Consider the following 17,972-nt stretch of genomic DNA (forward strand, 5'->3'; position numbering starts at 1 on the left):
GGCTGCTACCATGCGCCCTGGTAAAACCATCTCCCCCACCCTCACATGCCTGCCGCCTTGGTGCTGCCGACCGTCTGGACCTTGCAGATGTTAGCCCTTCCGCATACAACTCCTCCTCCTCTACTTCCTCCACCTCCTCTTGTGCCACCACCTGACTCCGAATTCTGTTTAACATGTGCTCCAGCATGTAAATCACCGGAATAGTCATGCTGATAATGGCATCGTCAGCACTAAACATCTTCGTCGCCATTTCAAAACTGTGCAGAAGGGTGCATAGGTCCCTGATCTGAGACCACTCCTCCAGCGTGATTTGCCCCACCTCTGAATCTCGTTGGCCCAGGCTATACGTCAGAACGTATTGCACCAGGGCTTGTCGGTGCTGCCACAGTCGCTGCAACATGTGCAGAGTTGAATTCCACCGGGTAGGCACATCGCATTTTAGCCGGTGAAGTGGCAGGCCCAACGACTTCTGTAGAGATGTAAGTCGCTGAGCTGCGGGATGCGAACGGCGGAAGTGAGCACACAGCGACCGTGCCCTCTGCAGAAGGCCATCTAGTCTGGGATAGTGGGCTAAAAATTGCTGGACAACCAGGTTCAACACGTGAGCCATACAAGGCACGTGTGTGACATTGCCCCGGCAAAGGGCCGCACCCAGGTTTGCAGCATTGTCGCACACGGCCTTCCCTGGTTTCAGGTCCAGTGGAGACAACCATTCATGAAATTGGTTCTCCAGAGCTGACCACAACTCCTCAGCTGTGTGACTCATATTTCCCAGACATTTCAAAGTAAAAACCACCTGATGACGTTGAGCCCTACTGCCAGCATAGTAAGGAGGTGTGCAGGATCCCTTCTGCGCAGTTAGAAAGCTTGTGGCATGACCAGACAGGTTTTGGGTGCAGGTGGAAGACCGAGAGGAGGTTGAAGAGGCAGAAGCAGTGGAGGAACTTTGACATAAAGAGGATTGACGCACAACTCGTGGGGACGGCAAGACTTGGACAGCAGCCCCTTGTCCTGCTGTCACCATAGTTACCCAGTGCCCATTCAGCGACATGTAACGCCCCTGTCCATTCCTACTCGTCCAAGTGTCTGTGGTGAAATGCACCCTGTCACACACAGAGTTTCTCAAAGAAGAGGTGATGTTGTGTGCGACATGCTGGTGGAGCGCAGGCACACCTTTCTTTGAGAAGTAGTGCCGACTGGGCATCTGGTACTGGGGCACTGCGACGGACATAAGGTCTCGAAAATCCTCTGTGTCCACCAGGCGGAAAGGCAGCATTTCTGTAGCCAAGAGCTTGCAGATGGTGAAATTCAACCTCTTAGCTTTCTCATGGCTAGGAGGAAATGGTCTTTTACTTGTCCACATCTGAGGGACCGAGGGCTGGCTATTGTGCTTAGACGGGGTTGATAAGGGTGTCCCCGGCAAACTGCCGGTCTGTGAGGAAGATGCAGGCGGACATGTTAGGTTGCCTTGATCCAAAGGTGGTGCTATCGATGTCGGACAGCGCTCAACACCAGCTGGTGTTACCACCTCCAAAGAAAATGATGACCTGCCAATCACGCTGGCTGTTGCGGGTAAAGAGGTGGCAGGTCTGCGCCCCAAAACAGGTGTGACTGCTGTCCCCCCAGTCACAGAGGATGAAGAGGCCGCGGATGCACAAGATATGGCAGATGGTGGTTGGCCCGGCCGGCTAGGCCGCATTGTAGCACACTGAGCTTCCCACTGCAACTTATGCTTCATGTCCATGTGCCGGTTCATGCATGAAGTACTCAAACTATGTATTTTTTGGCCTCTACTTAGCTTTTGCTGACAAATGTTACAGATAACACGAGTTGGGTCATCTTTATCGATCTGAAAAAATGCCCAGGCTATGCAAGGCTTAGCACCCATGCGACCTGAACAGCCACCACGACTTGTGGTGAGAGGCAGAGTTGTGTTTGAGGATGCAGTTGTTGACGTTCTTCCAGTACTACGTCTCTGTCCAGGAAGGCGCAACCTGACCTCGTCGTCACTAGCATCTTCCTCCACCTCCTCTGCTGACCTCATCTCTTGGCTGACTGTGGGTTGACAGTAAGTGGGATCTCCAACCTCATCATCATCACCCTGTGCGTTATCACACCCGTCGTCCTCAGAGCCAACCTGTTCCTGCCCTGACAAAAAACTAAAGTTGTCGCTCCAATCAGGTATTTGAGTCTTATCATCGTCTTCCTCATTGTCTCCACCAACAGGAGTTACAGTTTGGGAATGAGGGTCTACATTATGGTCAGAACCTTCTGCGTCTGGTCCTGGATCCGACTCATAAAGATTCTGGGCATCAGTGCAGATCATTTCCTCGTCTGGATTCACAGAAGCGCTGGAGTCGACCTCTGATTCCCAGGCTATAGTATGAGTAAACAGCTCTGCAGACTCAACCATCTGTTCTACCTCATACTCAGACGGGCAGCTGGAGATTTGGGAGCTGTGAGGAAGCAAGTGCGATTTGGGTGACACCTTTGAGGACTGGAGTATTTGTGATGTTGAAGTTGATGTGGAGGAGAGCCCACTTAAAGGAGCACTTGATATCCGTTGAAGCACCTGCTGTTTTTGTGCCTCATCTGGAATTTGTAGCGATTGGCGTGGCCGTAAGAAAGGGATCTTATCACATTGTCCGCTAAAAGAAGTAGACATTTTAGTTTGGCTGGAAGATGGTCTTTCTTCTGCAGATGTTACTGTTGCTTTAACACCTACCCCACGGACACAACCTTTTTTCCCCTTCCCAACATGCCTATTCCCCTTTCCACCAGCAGCAGGCCTTTTTCCACTCATTTTGGTGGTTAACTAATTCACAACTCTGGAGTTGTTTGCACAAAAAAACAATGGATGGCAACCGAGCAGAGCTGAGTGGCCAAACTGTGGTATTAGGCCAAAACTATTGGCTGGGTTAGATGCAGAAAAAAATTATATTCAATTTGCAACCTGATGGAGGTCAGTATAGATGGACTAATACAACAAGTCCCACACACAGCTAGAAGCCCAATATTTTTTCAGACGTAGATGCAGAAAAAAATATATTCAGTTTGCAACCTGATGGAGGTCAGTATAGATGGACTAATACAACAAGTCCCACACACAGCTAGAAGCCCAAATATTTTTTCAGAGGTACTGTAGATGCAGATAAAAATTATTTTTAATTTGCAACCTGATGGAGGTCAGTATAGATGGACTAATAGAGAAAGTCCGACACACTGCTAGAAGGCCAAATATTTTTTCAGAGCTAGATGCAGAAAAAAATTAGATTCAGTTTGCAACCTGATGGAGGTCTGTATAGATGGATTAATAGAACAAGACCCACACACAGCTAGAAGCCCAATATTTTTTCAGAGGTAGATGCAGAAAAAAATATATTCAGTTTGCAACCTGATGGAGGTCAGTATAGATGGACTAATACAACAAGTCCCACACACAGCTAGAAGCCCAATATTTTTTCAGAGGTAGATGCAGAAAAAAATATATTCAGTTTGCAACCTGATGGAGGTCAGTATAGATGGACTAATACAACAAGTCCCACACACAGCTAGAAGCCCAATATTTTTTCAGAGGTAGATGCAGAAAAAAATATATTCAGTTTGCAACCTGATGGAGGTCAGTATAGATGGACTAATACAACAAGTCCCACACACAGCTAGAAGCCCAAATATTTTTTCAGAGGTACTGTAGATGCAGATAAAAATTATTTTTAATTTGCAACCTGATGGAGGTCAGTATAGATGGACTAATAGAGAAAGTCCGACACACTACTAGAAGGCCAAATATTTTTTCAGAGCTAGATGCAGAAAAAAATTATATTCAGTTTGCAACCTGATGGAGGTCAGTATAGATGGATTAATAGAACAAGACCCACACACAGCTAGAAGCCCAATATTTTTTCAGAGGTAGATGCAGAAAAAAATATATTCAGTTTGCAACCTGATGGAGGTCAGTATAGATGGACTAACAGAGAAAGTCCCACACACTACTAGAAGGCCAAATATTTTTTCAGAGCTAGATGAAGAAAAAAATTATATTCAGTTTGCAACCTGATGGAGGTCTGTATAGATGGATTAATAGAACAAGATCCACACACAGCTAGAAGCCCAATATTTTTTCAGAGGTAGATGCAGAAAAAAATATATTCAGTTTGCAACCTGATGGAGGTCAGTATAGATGGACTAATACAACAAGTCCCACACACAGCTAGAAGCCCAAATATTTTTTCAGAGGTACTGTAGATGCAGATAAAAATTATTTTGAATTTGCAACCTGATGGAGGTCAGTATAGATGGACTAATAGAGAAAGTCCGACACACTGCTAGAAGGCCAAATATTTTTTCAGAGCTAGATGCAGAAAAAAATTAGATTCAGTTTTCAACCTGATGGAGGTCAGTATAGATGGACTAATAGAATGATGCTATGCCCAAAAGATTTTACTTCACTAGGTGCAGTAAAAAAAATGATATTCTATACACAGGTGGTATATCTTGCAACACAGATAGGCTACTCCACTGACTAACACACTCTGCAATAGGCCAAAAAGGATTAGCTTTGCTAGATTCAGCCAAATGCTGTGAAAAAAACTTGCACAGCACTGGCACAGACCTGCCTGGCAAAAACTGATAGGAACTGATGTAACCTAGTCCTGAAAAGGATTACAATTAGTCTTTACTCCCACAACCTATCTATTTAAGAGCACAGACCTGCCTGATAAAAGTCGTAGGAAATGCTGTAACCTAGTCCTTAAAAGGACTGCAATCACAACTATTCCCTACTCCCAAGCTATCTGTATATTTGTGCGAAAATTGGCTTGAAATTAACAAGGTATAGCGCACACAGCAACAGCGGTGCCGTCTAACACGCAGCTGCAGCAGTGAGAAAATGGTGGCGACGGGGAAAATGGCTTGGTCTTATAGGGCAAGGACATGTGACATACACTGCCAATGACACATGCCCTTGCTTGTGTGAAAAAAAGCACTTCGCTCCGTGTGTGCGCTGCTGATAGGCTGACAGATTGCACCTCCCCACTGTAAATGCAGGAAAGAGAAAAAAAAATGGAGATCTTCATTGTTCCTGCAGAGATCCATCCCCTGCCCCTCCCCCCACCCCGCTGTACACTCAAACTGCGTATTAACATTAATTTTCATCATTACTGAGAAAAAATCCAGTTATGATTTTGGTGCACGAACAGTTATCGAACATAACCTCGAACAGCCGAATTTTTCTCAAATTGTTCGTGTTCGCCGAACGGCTCGAACACCGCCCAAAACAGCTCGAATTTGAGATTGGCGAACAGTTCGAGTAGAACAACGCTCATCTCTAGTTAGTATTGCTGACACCACAAACAACACAAAAGCATCCCTGGGGTGAAAGCTCTAGAGAGGTGCAATTTTTGGACTTCTATTCTTAAAGTTTAAAATTAAGATTTGTAGTTTTAGATTAAGAGAAACAAACAAGTTGATACTTTAGTGATTTGATACTGGTAGGTCTATAATAAAGAAAAATTGTTAATCTTTCTGCTATAGCAGATACCTCCTGATATGTTAGTCTGAGGTTTCTCCCTAGTAGCTGCATGTTTTTCACCCCCGGTCTGGGAGTCACCTTGCGCCGTCTTTCAGACATGAGTACAGTTGAAGCCCTAACTTGTCGGGCGACCTCAGCATCATGATCAGGTCATGTCACTGCTGACGTCACTCGCTGGTGCACAACAAGATTGGTGGTAAGTGCTCCAGTGGAGTTGAAGACACCGAAGGTTTAGTGAAACGGGAGAGGGAAGCACATGTATGAATTGAACCAGGCTGGATACGTCTAGTCAGAATGTGGTCAGAAGTATACAAATCTCACACTTGTGCTCACATGACCGTCCACTCATCACTGGCAAGAGGAATCCTAAAAGTGTGCAGTACATGCACTGTGAGAATTCAGAAGCCTGCAGTCACCTAGAGTGACTGCACACTTTCATCTCAAACCTGGACGAGCCCTTTAGTTATAAAATGAAGCCCTGTAGCCAATCCTAACAGTGTATAATATACTCACGGTCAGGATTCAGCTCTGCTTGCTGGTTCCAGCAGTAATCACACGGTCACTTCACTCATATGCAATTTTCATACTTACAGTCACGTGACAACGAGATTCTCTTCCTGCTGTTCTCAGTTTTTCACTGAACATTGAAAGAATTAGGAAGAGCAGCTCGCCGTCACATGACTACGTCTGCAAATAACATACGTGTTTGGGAGGCGGGGTGCCAGAAACCCTAGATACATCTCTGGCAGATTACTCTGCTCTGTAAATTTACCATTACCTTTACAAACATTACAATATAGCAAAAACAATTATTCCCAAATCAGTGATAGTAAACCAAAAACAGAAGTAAGACCTACCCAAAAAACACTAAATGCAAATTACAGATGATTACAGGTTTCACAGCAGGGATGTTTCTGTGTTATCAACAATACTTACCTCCTGAAGCATTTATTGGTCAGTGATTCAACCCCAGAATGGTTGAATACTGACCATGAATGTCCATGACTGCCCCATACACATGCCCATAGTAAATTATGGAGAGAAGATTTCAAGTTGTTAACTATTCCCAGAATGCTTTTCAGCAAATAGTTTGCATAAGGAAAAAAGTCGCCTTGAGGACACAGCATTTTTAGCTATTTTACCAAATACTTGTGATTTTTTTACCAAGTTTTTAGTCTTTTGCTTTTGTTTTTTCTTTGCTTGAACTAAATTCATCTTTCCATTTGCAACTTTTTTGAAGTCTATTTTATATGTTTTACCTGTTTTTGTTTTTTTTTCCCCATTCTCCACTGTACGGGATTAGGGTTTTGAGATATTTTCACCTAATTCATCATTTGTGACCTTTGCAATCAATTTTGTGACTTTTTTAAGCATACTCTAGTCGCTGATCAGACTGATTCTATGTACAGAAATGTTTACGACATTTTACAAAACATGCAATTTTTTAGACTAAAACAAGAAAAAGAGGCTAAAAAAACATTTAAAAACAGAAATAAAAGACTATTTTTTTCTTTGGATTTGGAACCAAAACTTTAAAAAAACACTGCAAATGATGAATCAGGCCCTATAGCTTTTCCGCGTAGATTCTAATCCTGATTCTGGTTTACAATTACAGACGTGAATAAGAATGTTTCTGCCACATAATAATGCCTGCAAAATTAAAATATAGACAGAATCTGCTTTAGAGAATCAATTAAAGCCCCCAAAACCAAAGTAACACAGTGTGAATGAGACCATGTGTTTTTTTTCCCAACTCTGAACCTACAAGAGTGACAAGACCTTCCAGTGGACGTGGCCGACTAGAGGGCGTGGCAACGCTCCAACAAAAGCAACATGCAAATTAGTTTCAGCATAGAATCCTGGGTATTATTTGCAGCAAGAACTCTTTTGGTCTTTACTGAGGAGAATCCTGCTGATGAGGAATTTGTTAAACAAGAAAAAAATAATTGAATTAAATGTACAAAAATTACTCAAACAAATATTAGATGAAATGAAAAATTCACTGTATCTTCTAGAACAGAAAGAGCCAAGTCTCTAAAGGGTTAATTAGTCTCTCTCATGAATATGCAAACTATTTGCAGAATAGTATGCAGGGTAAAATTTACAACTTGAAATCTTCTCTCCTTAACTGAAAAGAGACATGTGTATGGGGCAGTCATGGGCAATGAGGGTCAGTATTCAACCATCCTTCTCTTGGGGTTGAGCTACTGACCAATGAATGCTTAATGAGGTTAGTATTGCTGACACCACAACAACACAGAAGCATCCCTGGGGTGAAAGCTCTGGAGAGGTGCAATTTTTGGACCCCTAATTCTTTTGGTTTAAAAGTCATTTCACATAGAATCATAGAATGGTAGAGTTGGAAGGGATCTCCTGGGTCATCTGGTCCAACCCCCTGCTCAAAGCAGGATTCACTAGATCATCTCAGACAGATGTCTGTCCAGCCTCTGTTTGAAGACGTCCATTGAAGGGGAACTCACCACCTCTCGTGGCAGCCTGTTCCACTCATTAATCACCCTAACTGTCAAAAAGTTTTTTCTAATATCTAATCTGTGTCTCCTCCCATTCAGTTTCATCCCATTGCTTCTAGTCTTTCCTTGTGCAAATGAGAATAAAGATGTTCCTTCTACAATGTGACAGCCCTTGACATATTTGTAGACAGCTATTAAGTCTCCTCTCAGTCTTCTTTTTTGCAAGCTAAACATTCCCAAATCCTGCAACCGTTCCTCATAGGACATGGTTTGCAGACCGGTCACCATTCTGGTCGCTCTTCTCTGAACTTGCTCCAGTTTGTCTATGTCTTTTTTAAAATGTGGTGCCCAAAACTGTACACAGTATTCCAGATGAGGTCTGACCAAAGAGGAGTAAAGACCGATAATGACTTCACGTGATCTAGACTGTATGCTTCTGTTAATACATCCCAGAATTGTATTTGCCTTTTTTGCTGCTGCATCACACTGTTGACTCATGTTCAGTCTATAATCTATTAGTATACCTAAGTCTTTTTCACATGTACTGTTGCTTAGCTCTATTCCTCCCATTCTGTATATGCTTTTTTCATTTTTATTGCCCAGATGTAGTACTTTGCATTTTTCCCTGTTAAAAACCATTCTGTTGGTTGCTGCCCACTGCTCCAGTTTATTTAGGTCTTTTTGAATCCTCTCTCTCTCTTCTCTAGTATTAGCTATCCCTCCTAGCTTTGTGTCATCAGCAAATTTAATCAGTTTACCCTCAATTCCTTCATCTAAATCATTGATAAAGATGTTGAACAATACAGGTCCCAGGACGGAGCCCTGTGGTACCCCACTTGAGACATTCATCCAGCTGGATGTGAAGCCATTTACAACCACCCTTTGAGTCCGATCACTAAGCCAGTTATGAATCCACCTAACAGTTGCCTGGTCCATTGCATACTTGGTCATTTTTTCAATAAGGATGGTGTGAGATACTTTGTCAAATGCTTTGCTGAAGTCAAGATATACTATATCTACAGCATTTCCCTGATCCACCCAGTCAGTGATTCTGTCATAGAAGGAAATTAAGTTAGTCTGACATGACTTGTTAGTTACAAACCCATGCTGACTCTGGTTAATCACTTCATTCTTATCCATGTACTTACATACATGTTGTTTAATAATTTGTTCAAAGATCTTTCCTGGTATAGAAGTCAGACTCACTGGCCTATAGTTCCCTGGGTCCACCTTCTTCCCCTTTTTGAAGATAGGAACAACATTTGCTCTTCTCCAGTCTTCTGGGACTTCTCCTGTTCTCCAAGAATTTTCAAAGATTATGGAGAGTGGTTCTAAAATTTCTTCTACGATCTCCTTCAGTACTCTGGGGTGTAATTCATCTGGACCTGGAGACTTGAACTTATTTATGCTAGCTAAATATTCCCTCACAATCTTTCTGTTTACAGATAACTTGGATTCCTCTATTCCTTTAAAAGGACAGTGAAGATCAGTTGATGTTACATTTTCTTTCTGAGAGAAAACAGATGCAAAATAGGAATTAAAAAGTTCGGCCTTCTCAACATCCTCTCTTACCATTTCTCCATTTTCATCCTGTAAAAACCCTATAGCATCTTTGACTTTTCTTTTACTTTTGACATACCCCCAAAATCCTTTTTTATTGCTTTTGACATCTCTTGCAAGCCTTAATTCATTGTCAGCTTAAGCTAACCTGATACGTGCCCTACAGGATCTGCAGACTGCATTATAATCTTCTTTAGATATGCCTCCCTCTTTCCATTTAATAAACATTTCTTTCTTTCTTTTTAGCATGTGTTTAAGTTCTGTGTTCATCCATCCTGGTTTCCTTAAATGCTTCCCATTCTTCCTACTTTTCGGGATTGTTAACGATTGTGCTTTGAGAATCTCATTTTTAAAAATTTCCCATCCTTCCTGGACATTTTTGTCCTTAAGGACATCCAGCCATTGGATCCGTCCTATTCTCTTTCTGAGTCTCTTAAAATCTGCCTTTCTAAAATCTAACCTTGAAGTTTGAGTCTTCACATGTCTTCCTCCTCTAGTTATCCAAAATTCTATAATAGCATGATCGCTGCCTCCTAGGGTCCCAGCCACCTTTACCTCCTCAACCATTTCCTCCCTGCTTATAAGGATTAGATCCAAAGTAGCAGATCCCCTTGTTTTCTCCCCTACCTTTTGGAAGATAAAGTTGTCAGCAAGAGAGGATAAGAATTTGCTTGACCTGTTAGTTTTACTTGAGAGAGATTCCCAACAAATGTCTGGATAGTTGAAATCTCCCATGACCACTACGTCATATTTTTTGGAGAACTTGGTCATTTGATACATAAAGAGTTCATCCATATCTTCAGCTTGCCCAGGTGGCCTGTAGTAAATGCCTACAATGGTGTCCTTTCCGTTGTTCTCTCCTTGTATTCTTACCCAAACAGTTTCCACAGAACTCCCAGTCTCTGAAGCTTCAATCTCTGTGCAGATATACGCTTTTCTAACATACAATGCGACACCTCCTCCTCGTTTATCAAGTCTGTTTCTTGCAAATAAGTTGTATCCTTTTAGCCTTTTATTCCAATCATGTGTATCGTCCCACCAAGTTTCAGTGATTCCAATGACATCATATTCCTTTTCCTGCGTTAGTAGTTCCAATTCTCCTTGTTTGTTGCCCATGCTTTGTGCATTTGTATAAAAACATTTTAGTTTGTGATTGGTTTCTCTTCCTCCCATATTTTTATTATTTAAATTGTTTTCTCTTTGTTCTTCCTTTCCACTTCCAGTAGCAGAGATCTCAATAGTATTTGTCAGCTGTATGGCTTTTTCTGGCCTTTTGCTTCCCTTCCCACATTGTTCTAGTTTAAAGCTCTTCTGATGAGTGTAGCAAGGCGACTTCCAAATACATGTTTTCCAGTCTTCGTAAGGTGCACCCCATCTCTAGCAAGTAGTCCATCGTATAGGTAATTCATTCCGTGATCCAGAAATCCAAATCCTTGTTGACAGCACCATCGACGTAGCCAGTTGTTCACCTGTAGAATCTTATTCCACCTCATTGTTCCATGGCCATCCACTGGGAGGATGGATGAGAAGACCACCTGCGCTCCCAATTCTTTCACTTTCTTGCCTAAGTCTTCAAAGTCACTGCAGATGGTTTCCAGGTCCTTTCCTGCGGTGTCATTTGTCCCCACATGTATTAGCAGGAATGGGTAGTGATCTGTAGGTCTGAAGAGTCTTGATATCCTGTCAGACACATCTTTAATTTTTGCTCCTGGAAGACAGCACATTTCTCTTGAGGTTATGTCTGGTCTGCAGATAGCGGCCTCTGTTCCTCTTAACAGGGAATCCCCCATGACCACCACTCTCCGTTTTTTCTTCACAACATTCTTCTTTCTCCATCCAGGAGGATTCTGAGGGCTTACAAGGTTATTCATTGCTGGCAAAGTCTTATTTTGCTGTATTTCTTCATGGTTCTCCTGCGTGAGAGCCTGGTACTGGTTCCTGAGCAGTATGGGTGCTGACTGCCTCTCGATCCTCCGGCTTCTCTGGGTCACATGCTTCCATTCCTCTGTTTCGTCAGGTGCAGTTCGAATTTCTTCTCTTTCTGAATCATGAAGAGATAATTCTGCTCTGTCTAAGAACTCTTCACCTTCCTTAATGATTTTCAAGGTAGTTAACCTCTCTTCTAGATTTCGCAACTTTTCCTCCAACAGGGACACAAGCTTGCATTTCTGGCATGTGAAGTTTGGCTTTTCCACTGGCAAGTCTGTGAACATGTAGCAGGATATGCAGCTAACCAAATGGCTCCTGGACTCTTCCATGTTCTTATTGTTAATGTTCTGAAAACAGTGAAAAAGGCTTAAAAAAAAAGCTTCAAAATGCGTGCGCCAATAGGCACGCTGTTTACAGATGTCCTCTTTTCAGCTCCAACAGCCAAAATCCAGTGTTCTTTGAGCTCGCAGAGACTCTTCACTTACCCCAAAATGCAGTGGGAATATGCAAATTATCTCCTCAGGACTCCTCCCCTGGTTTACCGATGTCCTCTTTTCAGCTCCAACAGCCAAAATCCAGTGTTCTTTGAGCTCGCAGAGACTCTTCACTTACCCCAAAATGCAGTGGGAATATGCAAATTATCTCCTCAGGACTCCTCCCCTGGTTTTGGAGGAGTAAGTAAGATTGGAAGATTTACTGCTGAGAGAAAGAAGACATGATTTTCTTTACACTGTGATAATTTGGTTCTAGAGGATCCAGGACACAGAATAATTGGTAATTGTTTCTCTGTAACAGATTCTGTGTATATTTTATAAATGATTTACTATTACAAGCATTACCATATGGCAGAAACATTCTTATTCACGTCAATAATTGTAAATCAGGATTAGGATCTACACAGAAAAACTATAGGGCCTGATTCATCATTTGTGGGGTTGTTTAAGTCATTTTTATTTTTCTGTCTTGTGATATATTCACTGCCATTTTTGTGCTAAACTTGTTATAATGGCGCACACAGTTCATGAATTTTGTGCAAAGTTAAAAAAAATCTTATTTCAGTCTTTAACTGGTTTTGCGTTTTTTACGTTTCTTTCTTTTTTTAGTCCAAATAGTTGCATGTTTCGCAAAATGTCATAAGTATTTCTGTTGCATATAGAATCACTCTGGTCGGGGACTAGAGTACGTTTCAAAAAGTCACAAAATTGATTGCAAAGGTCACAAATGATGAATTAGGCAAAAAACATCTTGAAACCCTAATCCCCTACAGTGGAGAACGGAAAAAAACAAAAACAGGTAAACATATAAAATAGACTTCAAAAAAGGTTCAAATGGAAAGATGAATTTAGCCCGAGCAAAAAAACAAAAGCAAAAGACCAAAAGCTTGGTAAAAATCACAAATGTTTGGAAAAATTGCCAAAAATGCTGAGTCCTCAAGGCCACCTTTTTTCTTTATGCAAACTATTTTCTGAAAAGCATTCTGGGAATGGTTAGCAACTTGAAATCGTCTCTCCACAATTTACAAAGGGCATGTGTATGGGGCAGTCATGGCTATTTAGAGTCAGTATTCAACCATCCTTTTCTTGGGATTGAGCTACTGACCAATGAATGCTTAATGAGGTTAGTATTGCTGACACCACAAACAACACAAAAGCATCCCTGGGGTGAAAGCTCTAGAGAAGTGCAGTTTTTGGACTTCTATTCTTCAAGTTTAAAATTAAGATTTGTAGTTTTAGATTAAGAGAAACAAACAAGTTGATACTTTAGTGATTTGATACTGGTAGGTCTATAGTAAAGAAAAATTGTTAATCTTTCTGCTATAGCAGATACCTCCTAATATGTTAGTCTGAGGTTTCTCCCTAGTAGCTGCATGTTTTTCACCCCCGGTCTGGGAGTCTGCCTTTCTCTGAGCCGGCTGTCACCTTGCCCCGTCTTTCAGATATGAATACAGTTGAAGCCCTGACTGTCGGGCGACCTCAGCAGCATGATCAGGTCATGTCACTGCTGACGTCACTCGCTGGTGCACAACAAGATTGGTGGTAAGTGCTCCAGTGGAGTTGAAGACACCGGAGGTTTAGTGAAACGGGAGAGGGAAGCACATGTATGAATTGAACCAGGCTGGATACGTCTAGTCAGAATGTGGTCAGAAGTATACAAATCTCACACTTGTGCTCACATGACCGTCCACTCATCACTGGCAAGAGGAATCCTAAAAGTGTGCAGTACATGCACTGTGAGAATTCAGAAGCCTGCAGTCACCTAGAGTGACTGCACACTTTCATCTCAAACCTGGACGAGGCCTTTAGTTATAAAATGAAGCCCTGTAGCCAATCCTAACAGTGTATAATATACTCACGGTCAGGATTCAGCTCTGCTTGCTGGTTCCAGCAGTAATTACACAGTCACTTCACTCATATGCAATTTTCATACTTACAGTCACGTGACAACGAGATTCTCTTCCTGCTGTTCTCAGTTTTTCACTGAACATTGAAAGAATTAGGAAGAGCAGCTCGCCGTCACATGACTACGTCTGCTAATAACATACGTGTTTGGGAGGCGGGGTGCCAGAAACCCTAGATACATCTCTGGCAGATTACTCAGCTCTGTAAATTTACCATTACCTTTACAAACATTACAATATAGCAAAAACAATTATTCCCAAATCAGTGATAGTAAACCAAAAACAGAAATAAGACCTACCCAAAAAACACTAAATGCAAATTACAGGTGATTACAGCTTTCGTCGCAAGGATGCTTCTGTGTTGTCAACAATACTTACCTCCTGAAGCATTCATTGGTCAGTGATTCAACCCCAGAATGGTTGAATCACTGATCATGAATGGCCATGACTGCCCCATACACATGCCCATAGTAAATTATGGAGAGAAGATTTCAAGTTGCTAACTATTCCCAGAATGCTTTTCAGCAAATAGTTTGCATAAGGAAAAAAGTCGCCTTGAGGACACAGCATTTTTAGCTATTTTACCAAATACTTGTGATTTTTTTACCAAGTTTTTAGTCTTTTGCTTTTGTTTTTTCTTTGCTTGAACTAAATTCATCTTTCCATTTGCAACTTTTTTGAAGTCTATTTTATATGTTTTACCTGTTTTTGTTTTTTTTTCCCCGTTCTCCACTGTACGGGATTAGGGTTTTGAGATATTTTCACCTAATTCATCATTTGTGACCTTTGCAATCAATTTTGTGACTTTTTTAAGCATACTCTAGTCGCTGATCAGACTGATTCTATATACAGAAATGTTTACGACATTTTACAAAACATGCAATTTTTTTGACTAAAACAAGAAAACGAGGCTAAAAAAACATTTAAAAACAGAAATAAAAGACTATTTTTTTCTTTGGATTTGGAACCAAAACTTTAAAAAAACACTGCAAATGATGAATCAGGCCCTATAGCTTTTCCGCGTAGATTCTAATCCGGATTCTGGTTTACAATTACAGACGTGAATAAGAATGTTTCCGCCACATAATAATGCCTGCAAAATTAAAATATAGACAGAATCTGCTTTAGAGAATCAATTAAAGCCCCCAAAACCAAAGTAACACAGTGTGAATGAGACCATGTGTTTTTTTTCCCAACTCTGAACCTACAAGAGTGATAAGACCTTCCAGTGGATGTGGCCGACTAGAGGGCGTGGCAACGCTCCAACAAAAGCAACATGCAAATTAGTTTCAGCAAAGAATCCTGGGTATTATTTGCAGCAAGAACTCTTTTGGTCTTTACTGAGGAGAATCCTGCTGATGAAGAATTTGTTAAACAAGAAAAAAACAAATGAATTAAATGTACAAAAATTACTCAAACAGAAATATTAGATGAAATGAAAAATTCACTGCATCTTCTAGAACAGAAAGAGCTAAGTCTCTAAAGGGTTAATTAGTCTTTCTCATGAATATGCAAACTATTTGCAGAATAGTATGCTGGGTAAAATTTACAACTTGAAATCTTCTCTCCTTAACTGAAAAGAGACATATGTATGGGGCAGTCATGGGCAATGAGGGTCAGTATTCAACCATCCTTCTCTTGGGGTTGAGCTACTGACCAATGAATGCTTAATGAGGTTAGTATTGCTGACACCACAACAACACAGAAGCATCCTTGGAGTGTACACTCTGGAGAGGTGCAATTTTTGGAACCCCAATTCTTTTGGTTTAAAAGTAAGATTGGAAGATTTACTGCTGAGGAAAAGAATACATGATCTTCTTTATACTGTGATAATTTGGTTCTAGAGGATCCAGGACACAGAATAATTGGTAATTGTTTCTCTGTAGCAGATTCTGGGTATGTTTTATAAATGATTTACTATTACAAGTATTACCATATGGCAGAAACACTCTTATTCAGGTCAATAATTGTAAATCAGGATTAGGATCTACACAGAAAAACTATAGCACCTGATTCATCATTTGTGGGGTTGTTTAAGTCATTTTTATTTTTCTGTCTTGTGATATATTCACTGCCATTTTTGTGCTAAACTTGTTATAATGGCGCTCACAGTTCAGGAATTTTGTGCAAAGTTAAAAAAAATCTTATTTCAGTCTTTAACTGGTTTTGCGTTTTTTACGTTTCTTTCTTTTTTTAGTCCAAATAGTTGCATGTTTCGCAAAATGTCATAAGTATTTCTGTTGCATATAGAATCACTCTGGTCGGGGACTAGAGTACGTTTCAAAAAGTCACAAAATTTATTGCAAAGGTCACAAATGATGAATTAGGCAAAAACATCTTGAAACCCTAATCGCCACCTACAGTGGAGAATGGAAAAAACAGGTAAACATATAAAATAGACTTCAAAAAAGGTTCAAATGGAAAGATGAATTTAGTCCGAGCAAAAAAACAAAAGCAAAAGACCAAAAGCTTGGTAAAAATCACAAGTGTTTGGAAAAATTGCCAAAAATGCTGTGTCCTCAAGGCCACCTTTTTTCTTTATGCAAACTATTTTCTGAAAAGCATTCTGGGAATGGTTAGCAACTTGAAATAGTCTCTCCACAATTTACAAAGGGCATGTGTATGGGGCAGTCATGGCTATTTAGGGTCAGTATTCAACCATCCTTTTCTTGGGGTTGAGCTACTGACCAATGAATGCTTAATGAGGTTAGTATTAATGTTGAGCCACCCCCGTAGTGTTCGAGTTCGGTTCGGTTTGTCGAACACCGTTAAAACCAATGGCAGGCAAACAAAAACACATAGAAAACACCTTCAAAGGTGTCCAAAAGCTGACAAACTGCTCAGAAGACACAACTAACACATGGAAAAGTGACAAGTACATATAGTCATGCGAAAAGAAAAGAGGTGGAGGAGTAAAAGGAGGGGGAGACACAGATATAGGCATGTCATGCCCTTCTAAAATCCAAAAAGTGAGAAGCCGACAGGGCCAGTCCGCTCCTGCCCGTGCCACCTCCGTGTCGCCGGGTTTGTGCCAGAGCCGCGGTGAACCCTGACGGCCAGCCCCCCTCTCCCAATACTGGTGCCTGTCCGCTGGTGGGTCGAGCGAGCCCCCCTGTGGTGGAGGCAGCTCTAAGCTTTTTAATTTAAATTGTCTCTCTAATTTGAATGAATACACTTTAAATCCATTTACAAGGATCTATTGGAGGGCAAGTCTCATGCCAGCAGCCGCATAATTCCAGCTCCAGTAGCGTCCACTAAAGCTGCTGCAGTTAAAAAGCTTTTATAAGGATCGAGCTCGGCTGTCCACTGCAAGGCATCCTAGTGCCAGTCCCAGCCCCTATGCCTTGGGGTGCCTCCTGATGCTCTTCACTAAGTATCCCATGGTCCCGAAGCATTTCCTTTGAAAAAATTAAGTGTCTAAACTACAGGTGGTGTAGCTTGCTTAACAGCCGGGATAATCCGCTGACTAGCAGACACTGCTACTAGGCACAAAGTATTTCCTGGGCTAGATGCAGTTAAAAATTTGTAATTAGATACTCTCGTTGGATGCTGAGAAAGCATTCCATAGAGTCTCCTGGCACGCCATATATGATTCTCTTAAAAAGCTTGGGGTAGGGGTCTAGGGGACCCTTTTATAGCCAAAATCACGGCCCTGTATCGCAATACGTCACCTAGGCTGAAGATAAATGGAACTGTAGCACCCTGAGGGCTCGGTTGCTACAGACGTATTGCACCTCACCCAGAGGTGTGATATCTCACTCTCAGGTAAGGATGGAGTGTGGATCAGGACCCGACACCTGCATGCATTACACCACATTGCCGTGGGGCAGGGCGACCAATATGCCCCTGAGATGGGCACGACAGTCCCTGTCCCTGGCTGGAGTGGGGGGAGGGAACACTGAGGAAGGGGAACCCTGTAGTGCAGGAGCAGGGAGGAAGCAGTTCCTGGGTGCATTGAGAAGGGAGTATAAAAGGTGGGCACCATCTTAGTTCAGTGCAGAGAAGTCTGAGCAGAAGTGGCAGGGAGCAGGGGCTCTGCATGAGCTCTGCTCCGGAGGCGGGCCTAGTAACAGAGGCCCAGGCC

The 17,972-nt window shown here is 41.8% G+C and overlaps 1 protein-coding gene and 3 non-coding genes across 4 annotated transcripts in view; 3 read left to right on the top strand and 1 right to left on the bottom strand.

Annotated features, from left to right (window-relative positions):
- The window catches only part of HDAC9 (histone deacetylase 9), a 1,057,517-nt gene that overhangs the window by 829,132 nt on the left and 210,413 nt on the right, over nt 1–17,972 (bottom strand). The window lies entirely within an intron of this gene.
- LOC141266308 (U4atac minor spliceosomal RNA) lies at nt 7,712–7,837 on the top strand. The gene has a single exon (XR_012320350.1). It is a non-coding gene; the product is annotated as a U4atac minor spliceosomal RNA (small nuclear RNA).
- LOC141266318 (U4atac minor spliceosomal RNA) lies at nt 13,059–13,185 on the top strand. The gene has a single exon (XR_012320360.1). It is a non-coding gene; the product is annotated as a U4atac minor spliceosomal RNA (small nuclear RNA).
- LOC141266305 (U4atac minor spliceosomal RNA) lies at nt 15,515–15,640 on the top strand. The gene has a single exon (XR_012320348.1). It is a non-coding gene; the product is annotated as a U4atac minor spliceosomal RNA (small nuclear RNA).

This window comes from Phyllobates terribilis, unplaced genomic scaffold (assembly GCF_046119375.1).
Source record: "Phyllobates terribilis strain yellow unplaced genomic scaffold, ASM4611937v1 Scaffold_4__5_contigs__length_816908805, whole genome shotgun sequence".
NCBI classification, from domain to species: Eukaryota; Metazoa; Chordata; class Amphibia; order Anura; family Dendrobatidae; genus Phyllobates; species Phyllobates terribilis.